The sequence below is a fragment of the Mytilus edulis genome, chromosome 5 (genome assembly GCF_963676685.1).
Source record: "Mytilus edulis chromosome 5, xbMytEdul2.2, whole genome shotgun sequence".
In the NCBI taxonomy this organism is placed as follows: domain Eukaryota; kingdom Metazoa; phylum Mollusca; class Bivalvia; order Mytilida; family Mytilidae; genus Mytilus; species Mytilus edulis.
In genome coordinates, this window is record NC_092348.1 from 34909167 (window position 1) to 34921352 (window position 12186).

Genomic DNA, 12186 nt, shown 5'->3' on the forward strand with positions numbered 1-12186 from the left:
CGTATCCATACAAGTGGCAAAAGTGACGCAAGAGTTCGACTAATAAAAAAGTAACTCTTCGTATCTTAACTTCTGCGTATGAAAAAGTCGACAGAATCTTGTGTAGTAAAACATAACGATTGTTTTTTTCTGCTGTTGTTGCTTCGCATCACGGTGGGGAGCTATTAGTTTCAGTCATGTCGACATCTTGAAACAGTAACTTATCTACGATTTAATCAATTTTTAAAAAATACCACATTTCCAATACTAAATCAAGAACCACATGCACACATATTACCTTTAATTATGACAGAACGAAGCAGTCCACAGCTTTCTAGAAAGCTTGTGTACCAGTTATGATCGAATTAAATACTCAGTGCTTCACCTCTATTCCAAGAAAAACGTTTGGATGCATATCGTCGTTTTTTATTATTTGATATGTTCATATTTACATGCAAAATGTTTTTGTTACTAAATTCTGAAGCGTGATATGAGTTCAAGCTTTTCATCTAGCAACTTGTTATTCTTTCAAGTGTCTCACTGCAAATCTATGCTGCATATAGATAAAAAAAAATAGGAAATCATGTACTGTACATATACAAAATCTTAAGATCTTTCGAGTCATCAATTTTCGAAGTGTTTCGCAAAGTCTTTATCATGTTACTATTATCAAAATTCTTTTTCTACATCTTAGTTTATGAGACCGTCTGGGTTTTTTCTTCAATATAGTATAATATTGTCTTTTTGTGACTTTAACGATTTAAAATGCACTGGGGTAAAGCTGATGACCGTAACTGCATTCACGGTCATCCCAAGATGTCGGATGAAAAATTAGGTCAGTTTCTGTATTGTCTGTTAAAGTGTTTCTATATCATTTTCTTTACAAATCATACATTGAAACGATGTAAATTTATAAAAGAATCACTCGAAAATCACTAATTACTTCCGAGAAATGTGCATGAAACGGGAAATTCGATTTGAAAAAATCGTTAAGATGACCGTAAATCATAATCAAAATATTTTCAAGATGACCGTAACATAAAACAAGGATGACCGTGATTGGTAAAAAGATGACCGTAACTTGTAAAGGATGACCGTAATTTGTAAAGACTGACTGTAATTTATATAGGACGACCGTAACTTTTATAGGATGACCATCAATTCTAAGAAATATCCGTATTGTATTCAAAGCTTTTTTGTTGAGTTTGTCGATCTCAATAGGGGCTCGGTTAGCGGATATAAATATGTTTCATAAATTTCTTTTTTTAAAATATAATATAATTGGCCATATTTAGGATTTATAACAATGATAGTAAATTGCATATTTCTCGTAAACAAAGAAATATTTATTGATATCGACGTTAAAATTTTAACACAAATTTACAGCGATACGACGAAAATTTGAAGAAACATGAATGTGTCCCTAGTACACGGATGCCTCATCTACACTATCTTTTCTATGTTTAGTGGACTATGAAAATAGGATAAAACATTAGAATTAAAAAGATCATTCCATAGGGAAAATGTGTACTAAGTTTCATTTTTTTTTAACTCAGTGAAGCTGGACAAACGGACAAACAAACAGACGAACGGACGAACGTACGCACAGACCAGAAAAACATAATGCCAATAAATGGAGCATTAAAAACATTAATAAAACATACGAATATTTGGTAATCGAGCCCATGTGTATGGGTCCAGAGGAAGCAGATTAAAATCTTAATTTGTCTTGATATATGCAGGCGGAAACACTTTTGAAATAGAACAAAAGAATCGAAGCTCTGTGTTTATCGAGAAAGCGATAAAAGTTAACTGTAATGTTTGATATAGTAACAAAATTTTAAAAAGTTAATAGAAACAAATAAAACGACAATTTTCTTATTTTAAAAACACCATGTGCATAAGTTTTCAATGTATCTATTACATAGTAATGCAAAACAATAAGATATCAAGTCGACGACATGGTTCTTATCGGGGCCTTTTATAGCTGACTATGCGGTATGGGCTTTGCTCATTGTTGAAGGCCTTACGGTTACCTATAGTTGTTAATGTTTGTGTCATTTTGGTCTTTTCTGGATAGCTGTCTCATTGGCAATAATACCACATCTTCTTTTTTATATATAGTATCTATAAGTTGGATGTAGAAAATGCATAACCTCCGATTTTTTTTTATCACGGACGGAGAACATACCAATCTTTTAGTTCAGAAATTTTCGTGTCTGCCCTTCCATTATGTGAATCAAGAAAAAATTCCCCAAAACAGGTAACGATTGTATCGAAAAGAGAAAAATCGAGTGCACCTTTTTATGTTAGGGCATGTTTGGGGTGTATATTTTGACTTTAAAACGTACAAAGCAAGAGTATTTTATATAGCATCTCGCTTCAGATTTTATCATTATTATATATCAAAGCTACAGGTTGACTTTATAACGTAAAAAGTACGAAAAGATGAAATATATGGGTCAATTGAGATACCTATTTAATGAATCACAAAAACAGAGTAGGTGTGTTCGAATAGCTTTTTTTTCTAAAAGTACTTGACGACAGTCTTTTAATTTGGATGATGAAAATGTGTGTGTGATAACTAGGGTTTATAATCTTCAACCACTGAAAATTTTTAGTCTACCCTTCCACGAAATATTTAATTAGAATTTTTTTAAATGCTTAAGAATTTTCAAAAATTCCATCTGACATCCAAACAGACAATATTTTTAAGTTGAATCAATGCAGACAAGATCATTATTTAATGCTCATTAGCTAGTAGATACATTTGTATTTTAAAATATAACTGACATCTAACGATCGATCGTAATGGTGCTATGTGGATAAATTTATCAGTTTTCAAGAGCAAAATTGGCAGAGCGTCATCCCTACAATGGCTTCCATTTCTACGACTGTGAGCATGAACTGGCGTAATGGGGAGATAATTTTGAAGAAGTAGAATCCTGACTGTATGAATAACATTTCTGTATGTATACAAATTGACAACGTTCCGCCTTGTGATACACTTTTCGTACAATACTATTTTAAGGATCTACTTTGCTGGAGCTCACCTTCACTAGTTTATTCGAATGATATTTTCAAAATATTTCTGTTATTTTATTTGCACGACAAAATGAAAGACGATATAATATCAATGGGTGTACATGCAATTTTTTGGCATTTTTAAAAATGTGTATTTATTATATGTCATTAAAAGGAATCCCAGAAACAAACAAAAATATTTTGTCGAGCAGTTGAAGGCTGTGCACCGCATGTCTTTTGGCAAATTCATTTTAAAAATTGAACCCTCTACTGTAAAAAAAGATACATATGGTAATCTTTGCATTTGAAGCACATCTTATTTTCTTCTACCTATAGGTTAAAACTTTCATATTAATATGTGTATACCAACACGATTAATCATTTGATACAAAAAGATAGTTATATAAATACGGATATTTCTTAGAATTGAGGGTCATCCTTTAAAAGTTACGGTCATCATTTACAAATTACGGTCATCTTAAAAGCAGTTACGGTCAGCCTTGTTATGAATCGCTGATTCTGTTACGGTCATCTCGATTGTGATTTACGGTCATCTTGGCGATTTTTTCAAATCGAATTTCCCGTTTTATGCACATTTCTCAGAAGTAATTAGTGATTTCCGAGTGATTCTTTTATAAATTTACATCGTTTCAATGTATGATTTGTAAAGAAAATGATATAGAAACACTTTAACAGACAATACAGAAACTGACCTAATTTTTCATCCGACATCTTGGGATGACCGTGAATGCAGTTACGGTCATCAGCTTTACCCCAGTGAAATGTGTGTCTGTCTTTTATGGGTAAAAAATAAAGATACATATTTGTACAAAAAAAGGTTTATCTGTCAAACTTGTTTTACTAGTTTTGTTTTACAATAGAACAGTAGGCCGTCTCGATTAATATAGATGTATTTTGCGGTCTTCTCGATGAATTAACATTCAATGTTCGAATTTGATTTGTAACTCAATTTCAAAAGTGTTAATCTTTGTCGCAGACCAAACGATTGTGTGTGTACTTTACCTTGAAGTTCTCCGGTCTAGTTGCATACATATATGGATAATTTTCATAGTCTAAAGATGTAGACAGCCACTTTTAGTTGGTATTAAATTAACTCGCATAGCAACATATTTCACATAGGTCCTATAGTCTGCTGTACTCTTTGTTTATTTTTGGAGAGAAATGATAACACTATATGTATTTTTTTTAAAATCTTAATTCAATTTTATTGACAATCTGATCAGAATGTTTGGTGAGGAATTCATAGCGTTCTTGCTAAACGGGACACAAAATCGAGATGGTCAAGTTTTCGGAGTTTGCAGGGGGAGGTAATTTATGACACTAGGTGGCTCGATGATACTTGATAGAATGGTGATTTTCAGTGAGGTCGGCGATTCAAGGGGTTGAATTTGGAATTATACCCAATGTCCATACTTCAGGAATTATCCCAGTACCACAAGTTTATAAAAGATTAGGTATGTAAGACCATAAGAGCAAAAAATAAATGAACGCATGGTGTATCTAATACTATCGTCATAATGAAATGTCCCTAAAACTTGATATTTTCATAAAACGTATAAATATTGTTATGAAACAAATAGTTCGCTTCAAAATGATCACATCGAACAATTAAAACGGTGGACATTCATACCAGCATCTGTGTAGAGAAAGGCTTCACTCGTCATTGATCCGCATACCGTGAAAAAAAGAAAAAGGGAAAGTCCCAATCCAATGTAAGCATTATTCCCTGATAGTAAGTAATTTCAATGTTCTTCAGAGAATGAAACATTGCAATGATTATTTCGATTACAAAACTATTCACAGAATATGTTTACAAGTTAAAATCATTAATGTATTTAAATTTGATACTTCGTCTTGTGGGATTAGCAACTTAATCGAGTGCACCAATCATAGTTGTCAATTAGTTTTGTTTACAAGTACGTCCGATGACAGTCAACCCCTCAGGCGACTGACTTACCACTATTCATACAAAAACTCATCAGATTCTTATATAATTGAACAGACGTTAGAGACCAGATTAACAGTAAACAAATTGTGGTAAGTCACATTTTTTATATATAATTCTCCTGAACGAAGTCCTGTATTAAACATTATATATGACCTTGTTATTCATTTAATTATTTACTACTAGTATTTCTATTTATTTCTGATATTTTCTTTTTACTTGGTTGGTTATTTTATTTATTCATGTTAAGCATATAAAGCCTCATTTGTAGTAGAGTAGAGATAAACAAGAAGTATGTATCTTACAAAAAGATACTTTACAGCATTGCACATCTCAATACTACTAAGCTGCTGAACTTATATGAAATAATTCTGTTCAGTTGTGTACCAGATATTATCAGCCGCATGGCTCGAGGGCTGATATTGACCGAGGGCTGATAATACATGCGATATAAAAAAGGACATGTTATGATATTTTTATCATATGCTTCAACAATGGAGGAAAATAACAGATCATGTATTGATCCTTTTACGTGGTTCCCAAATAGAAGTTCAAAGATTGAAAAGTTCACGGACATCGGACCCAAATTTAGTACATTCGATATCAAATCTTTCTACCATATGCCTCAAAAGAGGAGAAAACATTTTTAATATGGACGACTCGACAAACCCCTAAAAAACAACAATATACATAGTGAACACTGTTTGGAAAAGTCAACCTTTTCAAAGTAACTTTCTAAATTATGTTTGAAACTTATAAAGAATGCATTTATTTAATAATTTGTTTGTTTGTTTTTTTATTTTTATTTTTTTTTTTGTTATTATTTTACACAATATACTTTTCAGTATCTAAATAATTGTTTTGTACACTATTTCGTACTGTTTTTCACTGAAAACGTAGCATTGAGGTGTATTTTCCGGAATTTGCCGAGTATCACCGGAATGCCATGTGATGACGTTACGGAAAGGCATGGGATAACAGACAGACAGACAGACAGAATATTTTATTATAGTGTCACATACCAATACAGAACAATATCATACATCATAATATTAGTATAAAAATACAAATAAAAATTTAAATGGACGTTAAAATATCGGTATCCAGCCATAACTGACTTATGAGACACTTTTGCTTTAAAACTTATTCTAACATTCATTACAAATGAATAAAAAAAAAAAACTTTTAAATTACATTAAAAAAAACAAAAAAACATACTGTTATACACAATATTTTCTGCGATTAAACATAAAATATAAGGATTTTGCTAAAAAGGGTTGTATACAGTCATGTGACATCAGAAAAATAAATTTGTCGTCATGATAACATCAGAAAAATAAATTTGTCGTCATGATAACAATCGTTTGCTATGTTTGCAATCGAAGCATGTGATAAACTTTTCATATCAGCCCGCTAAGCACCAATTCGAAAAATATGGAATTACGTTAATTTAATGCTATTATCATACAGTAAAAATCATATGTTATTTAGTCTAAGTATATGATAAATATATTTATTATATATCTTCAATTTCTTGATTATGAAAAGCAAACAATGTTATGGATATCAGCTTTTTGGAATTTTTATATTTTTAAATAATTATTAAACTCACTTAATAAATATAAAAATTATTCAACATCAGGTGCCTAATTTTTTTATTGATGAATATGCATATATGTTTTTTTTCTTAAAAAACGTTTCTTTGATTTATATATATTTATCAGCAGTCATTGTTTTCTTTGGAACAATATTATATATATGCTAAAGTCTGGTATAAAATTTAAAATCCTTGGTCCTGAAATATTAATGAATCATTACCGAGTATAACCTATACTTACGTATACTACATATACAGAATTATATTTACTGAGCTTTTTTTACAATAAAATAATGCTACGAATTTGTATGATAAAAGTTTAGAAATTAAATAGAACTCGAAATTCAAAAAAGGAAAAGGGTATATGAGCTCTGAAAAGACCAAGTATTTTTCTTCAAACTGATTAATTATTCAATTTGTAAAATAGTCTTGTATCAATTATCTTCAATGCATCATCGGCAGTTTCATTATCTTCATCTCAAATGGATCATTTCGTTTCTTAGGTGTTTAGTATAAGGCAGTCATGTTATATTTACTCGATAACATATGTGAATATATGTGCATAGTATGATAGTAGCTTTTAGCTCTCCTGGCCCAAATGTGAGCTAATAAAAAATCACGTGGCGTCCGACATCCGGCATCGCTGTAACTTTTTTCAATATATTCTCTTTTGAAATCACTAAATAATTCTATATAAAAAATATAAAAAAATAAAGTAAAATCAATATTTAGTCCAGTTCAGTGTGCACTTACAGTCAGACACTTATGTAAAATTATTGACCTGCCTAGTAACTTCATTAATTTTAGTAAATACAAATTCAGAAAATGTTTACTTAATTGTTTAAAAGTATCCTATGTCAAATCTTGGGAAAATGCTTATAGCCAAAATAGCCAAGGAAAACTAAGAACATATTGTCAGTTTAAAACATCATTTTGTAAAGAAAATTATTTAAATATCTTGAAAAATTTTGATTTGAGAAAAGCTATCACAAAATTCAGGATTTCATCTCATAGACTTAAAATTGAAACTGGGAGATATTCCAAATTAGAAGTTCATCAAAGAATTTGTGATAAATGCGATTTAAATAAAGTGGAAGATGAACTTCATTTTCTTATAGAATGTCCTGTATACTCTAAGGATAGAGACATGTTATTTGATCTGATATTTAAAGAATGTAAAAATTTTTACTCCTTGGATATGGTCAATAAATTTATTTGGCTATTAAACTGTGAGTCTATTAATATTTTAAAACAACTTGGCTATTTCTTATCAAAACACCTGCCTTGAGTAAACATTTATAATATAACACTGGGATACTGTAAGTAATATTTAAAATGTCTAACTTTTTAAAGCATACTGTTTTGTTGTTTTGCTTTATTGTATTTGTAATTGTTTGTAACTATATATTGTCATAAATGTATATGCACTATGCCCCTTGAGGGTACCTCTTATGGAAATAAAAGATATTCTATTCTATTCTATTCTATATACATTTTTTGCATACTAGTATATATTTTTTAATAGGACGCAGGAAACATTCTTTGCCGTCGCCAGACATGAGAGAACAGATCTTTCTACTATGGATCTTTATACTGCTATATTTTATGGTAAATATTTCAATTTATCAGGCCATGCCAAACTAATTGCCAGTTCTTTGGATTTGCTGATACCAATTTTGACTGATTTAGGAATATGACAGTTGTTGTCCAAGGGACTTTCCAATTTGATTTTCCTCTGAGTTCAGTATTTTTGTGATTTTACTTTTTAGTATTTAATTAAAACATTCCACCGAAGTCCGCTGAAAAAAAACCTACCACTATTTTTAAATAACCCTTTCAAGCACGTGACGTACAAAAACCTTCATACAAAATAATCTCTATGGAAAACAACTGTGCTTGTTCCTTCATTTTGACAGAGACAAACTTCATACAGGATAATTTCATTAACAACTTGAAGAAGCTGGCTTTATCTCTTCAAGTTCATCCAGCATATTCCTACTAGAGTTGGATTACGAAATTTCCTTGTATCACAATGCAGAACGTAAAATATTATTGTATTGCATGGTTATTAAAGAAAACATATTAGAAAAAATATATATACTTCATGAATTATACCCTTTAGAAATAAAATTCTTTTAACTATTTTTGACTGTCGGATTTTGAACGTATTGCTCAAACAATTCAAGACAAAATATCTATCTCTCGCTGCATAGGACGTTGGGGTTGTATTATCCAAAGAATAAGAGGATTAAGAACAAAACTGAAACTATAAATTTTTTCATAGGCAACATTGAATTTGTAATACTTGTTTTTCCCTTCAGATACCATACAACAGATGTGCTGAACCAGGTAAGTGCAATAAGTGTCTTTACAGTTGTATTCAATTAAAGCCTCTGTATGAGGTCGATAAGAACTAGAGAAGTATGGTGATACGAGTATAAATCGACTGAGAACGAAGTCAGAGATCGATATACTTTTTAAAGCTCAATATATTCTCTTATCGACCTCATACTTATGATACAATTGTTATTATTTTCAAAACGCCGAAAATATAATCAAAAGCTGGACTCTGCCAACGTTTTATCCGTAGTAAAGTGAATACACGTTATGTATCTTCAGCTCATATTAAACCCCTTATAATAATTAAACGAAATGCACTCAGAATCTTGACCATTTAATGCCACTATTCACCACCAAATTGGTAGTTTGTTCTTATGGTCTATTTAAATGTTTAGAAGTGTTCACGCAGAATCATTTGATTGATCTTTTATAAAAGGGGGAGGGGGGTAAATTATATACCACACCCATAAAAGGGGACAACTTCACATATCAAGCCATTATTAAGATGCAGCACTTTGCACAGTTGTATTGCATCATTTTATTTAACTTTTGTTGTTACATTTATAACAGTAACTGTTGAATGTGGTAGTACAAGGAATGACACGATCAATGTTACGTATATTGGAGAAGCCACGGCTGTTTATTCCACTGCTAACGAGGCGGGTTGTGCGGCAGTGCAGGCACAGACTGCAGTGTGGACAATCGAAGGGGCGAACGATAAACCGTGTGGATTAAAGGTACTATATTTGTCATTTCATTTTCGCCTACGTTGCTTTTTGTTTTTGCGTTGTCCTTGCAAATTAAAGCATTATGGATGTTTGTCAATGAGACAACAACTAACACTATAACAAAAACTGACTGATTATCATTATTCTTTGTGAATCATAGCTATGTGCTTTGAACATAATACAAGATACACGAATCATTCAATGAAAATAATCGTGTCCGTTAAACCGTCTACATTTTAAAACAATGGATGAGAGGAGGTGTCTATTATGTTAACTTAAGCACCTTTCGTAGATCACTTATGGTGTACTAGTATAGTTTGACAAAAAAATGATGCTTAAACTTAGATGTGTATGCAGGACCTTGGGGTCATATGGGCTACAGCCATAATTTGGTCATCATATTGTCTGTTGTATGTTTAGCTGTGGTCACACCTTACCGGATAGCACGGACGGACGCCTAACGGATGAAAATAAAAATTTTCCGTTGACAAAATTGTTATTCGTTGGGAGTCCGTTGATGTACTGACCAAATAAGACGGAAGCGTAACGAATGCTTAACGGACACACACCGGATATGCAACGGACGAGAAACGAATACGTACCGGACAGAACGGATGTCGAACGTACATTCAACGGAGGAGTACCGCTTAAGACGGACACCTAACGGGAGCGTACCGAATAAAACGGATGAACAAATATATGAAAAAATTAAAGGCGACAATAATAAAACACGTAAATCGCATAAATATTAAAATATTTCTTTGTAACTGGTTTTGGTTTGTTCTTCAAAATACCACCAAAGGGCAGTCTGGCTTGAATAAGAGCTGCTTGTTAGTGAAGACGTGCCCTTACTCTAAGATCGAGTATGAACAATAATAATTCTTGAACCTCAAGAAATCTGACATTGGTATTCCTGTCGCGAAATTTTCAGTTGGCATTTATCCGTTTCAGATCCGCTCATCGACCGTTTTATCCGTTATACGTCCGGTATAAGTCCGTTTCACATTCGTTCAACATCCGTTTTATCCGTTAAACGTCCGGTAGAGGTCCGTTGGTGAATTTGTCTACCAAACCCGCAACGGATGTATAGGTAGCAATAAACAGTTAGGAAAAAGTATTAAAATTTGCCCTCATAAATGTTACCATCCCCTTTTAATTGCTTTCTGGCAATATTAAGCTTACTTTTTGTGTCATATATGTGCATATGTATGTAATCAGAATCTTCCATAGATTTTATATCCAGTATATAAAATGGTAAAATATAATTTCTATTGGGTGTAACCATGGCAACAATCTGCATTTATTTGTTATAAAATATTGCAAAAACTTTGAAAAGGGGGAAAAGATGTCAGAAATTTCCCCAAAATTTGGCTTAAAGTAGAATTTCAATCGCTTGACGTAATACCTTTTCTGAAACTGTGTACATATATCATTCAGTAAATCCAATGAAAATCATACGTCTTTCATCTATTTTTATTTTTGTAAAATTGCGTCAAAAACTTCGTGTAGAAAAAAAGTGTTTGTAAACATTACATTAATTTCTGGACTGATTATAACCGGTCTAGCTATGAAAATACGGATTGTCAAACAGACTGAAATGGCCCGTAAAACATAAAAAATAATCTTGATGCTCTTATAAATCATCTTTGAAAGCTAAATTAGTACTCAGCTGTCTAAAAATGAATTTCATTACACAATAACTTTCCTATTTGAAAAATCCACTGGGGCCAACATTCGAAACTAAACACCTTACTGTGTATTGCTACCATAACGGACAAGTAACGGATACAAAACGGAAACGAAACGGACGAGTATCGTACAAAACGGACGCCTACCGGACGTTCAACGGACACTTCATCCGTTGGACGTCCGTTCAAAGTTTTGAACATGCTCAAATTTTTCCACCAGACAGAACTGACGTCGACGGATAAAACTTAACCTAAACGGGCATGACACGGATATGGACAGACGTCTAACGGATAAGAACAGACTTCTAACGGACATGAACGGATTGACAAAAAGTTATCCGTTAGGCGTCCGTTCGAGATATCCGCTAAGGTGTGACCGAGGCTTTAAAAATTGCCTGTCGTCCGTCGTTCACATTTCAAAGATATTACCCGAAGACCTTATTGATTCAGTATAGATAAAGACAACAGTAGTATTCCGCTCGACCAAAGAGTCTTATCCATGATTGGACAAGCTGTGTTTAGTAAATATCAGTGTAGGCCTTTTCCCCTCTATACTAGTAATTGAATTTTGGAACGTTTTTAGCTCACCTGGCCCAAAGGGCCAAGTGAGCTTTTCTCATCACTTGGCGTCCGTCGTCGTTATCTTTTACAAAAATCTTCTCCTCTGAAATTACTGGGCCAAATTGAAACAAACTTCGCCACAATCATCATTTGAGTATCTAGTTTAAAAAATTTGTCCAGTGACCCGACCAACCAACCAAGATGGCCGCCATAGCTAAAAATAGAACATAGGGGTAAAATGTAGATTTTGGCTTATATCTCTGAAACCAAAGCATTAAGAGCAAATCTGACAGAATAGAATTG

General features: G+C 32.4%; 1 long non-coding RNA gene across 1 annotated transcript; it reads left to right on the top strand.

Annotated features, from left to right (window-relative positions):
• The first annotated feature begins 4359 nt into the window (after positions 1 to 4359).
• On the top strand, positions 4360 to 8920 carry LOC139522382 (uncharacterized). Its single transcript, XR_011664405.1, has 3 exons — positions 4360 to 4478; positions 8092 to 8174; positions 8888 to 8920. It is a non-coding gene; the product is annotated as an uncharacterized lncRNA (long non-coding RNA).
• The last annotated feature ends 3266 nt before the right edge of the window (positions 8921 to 12186 follow it).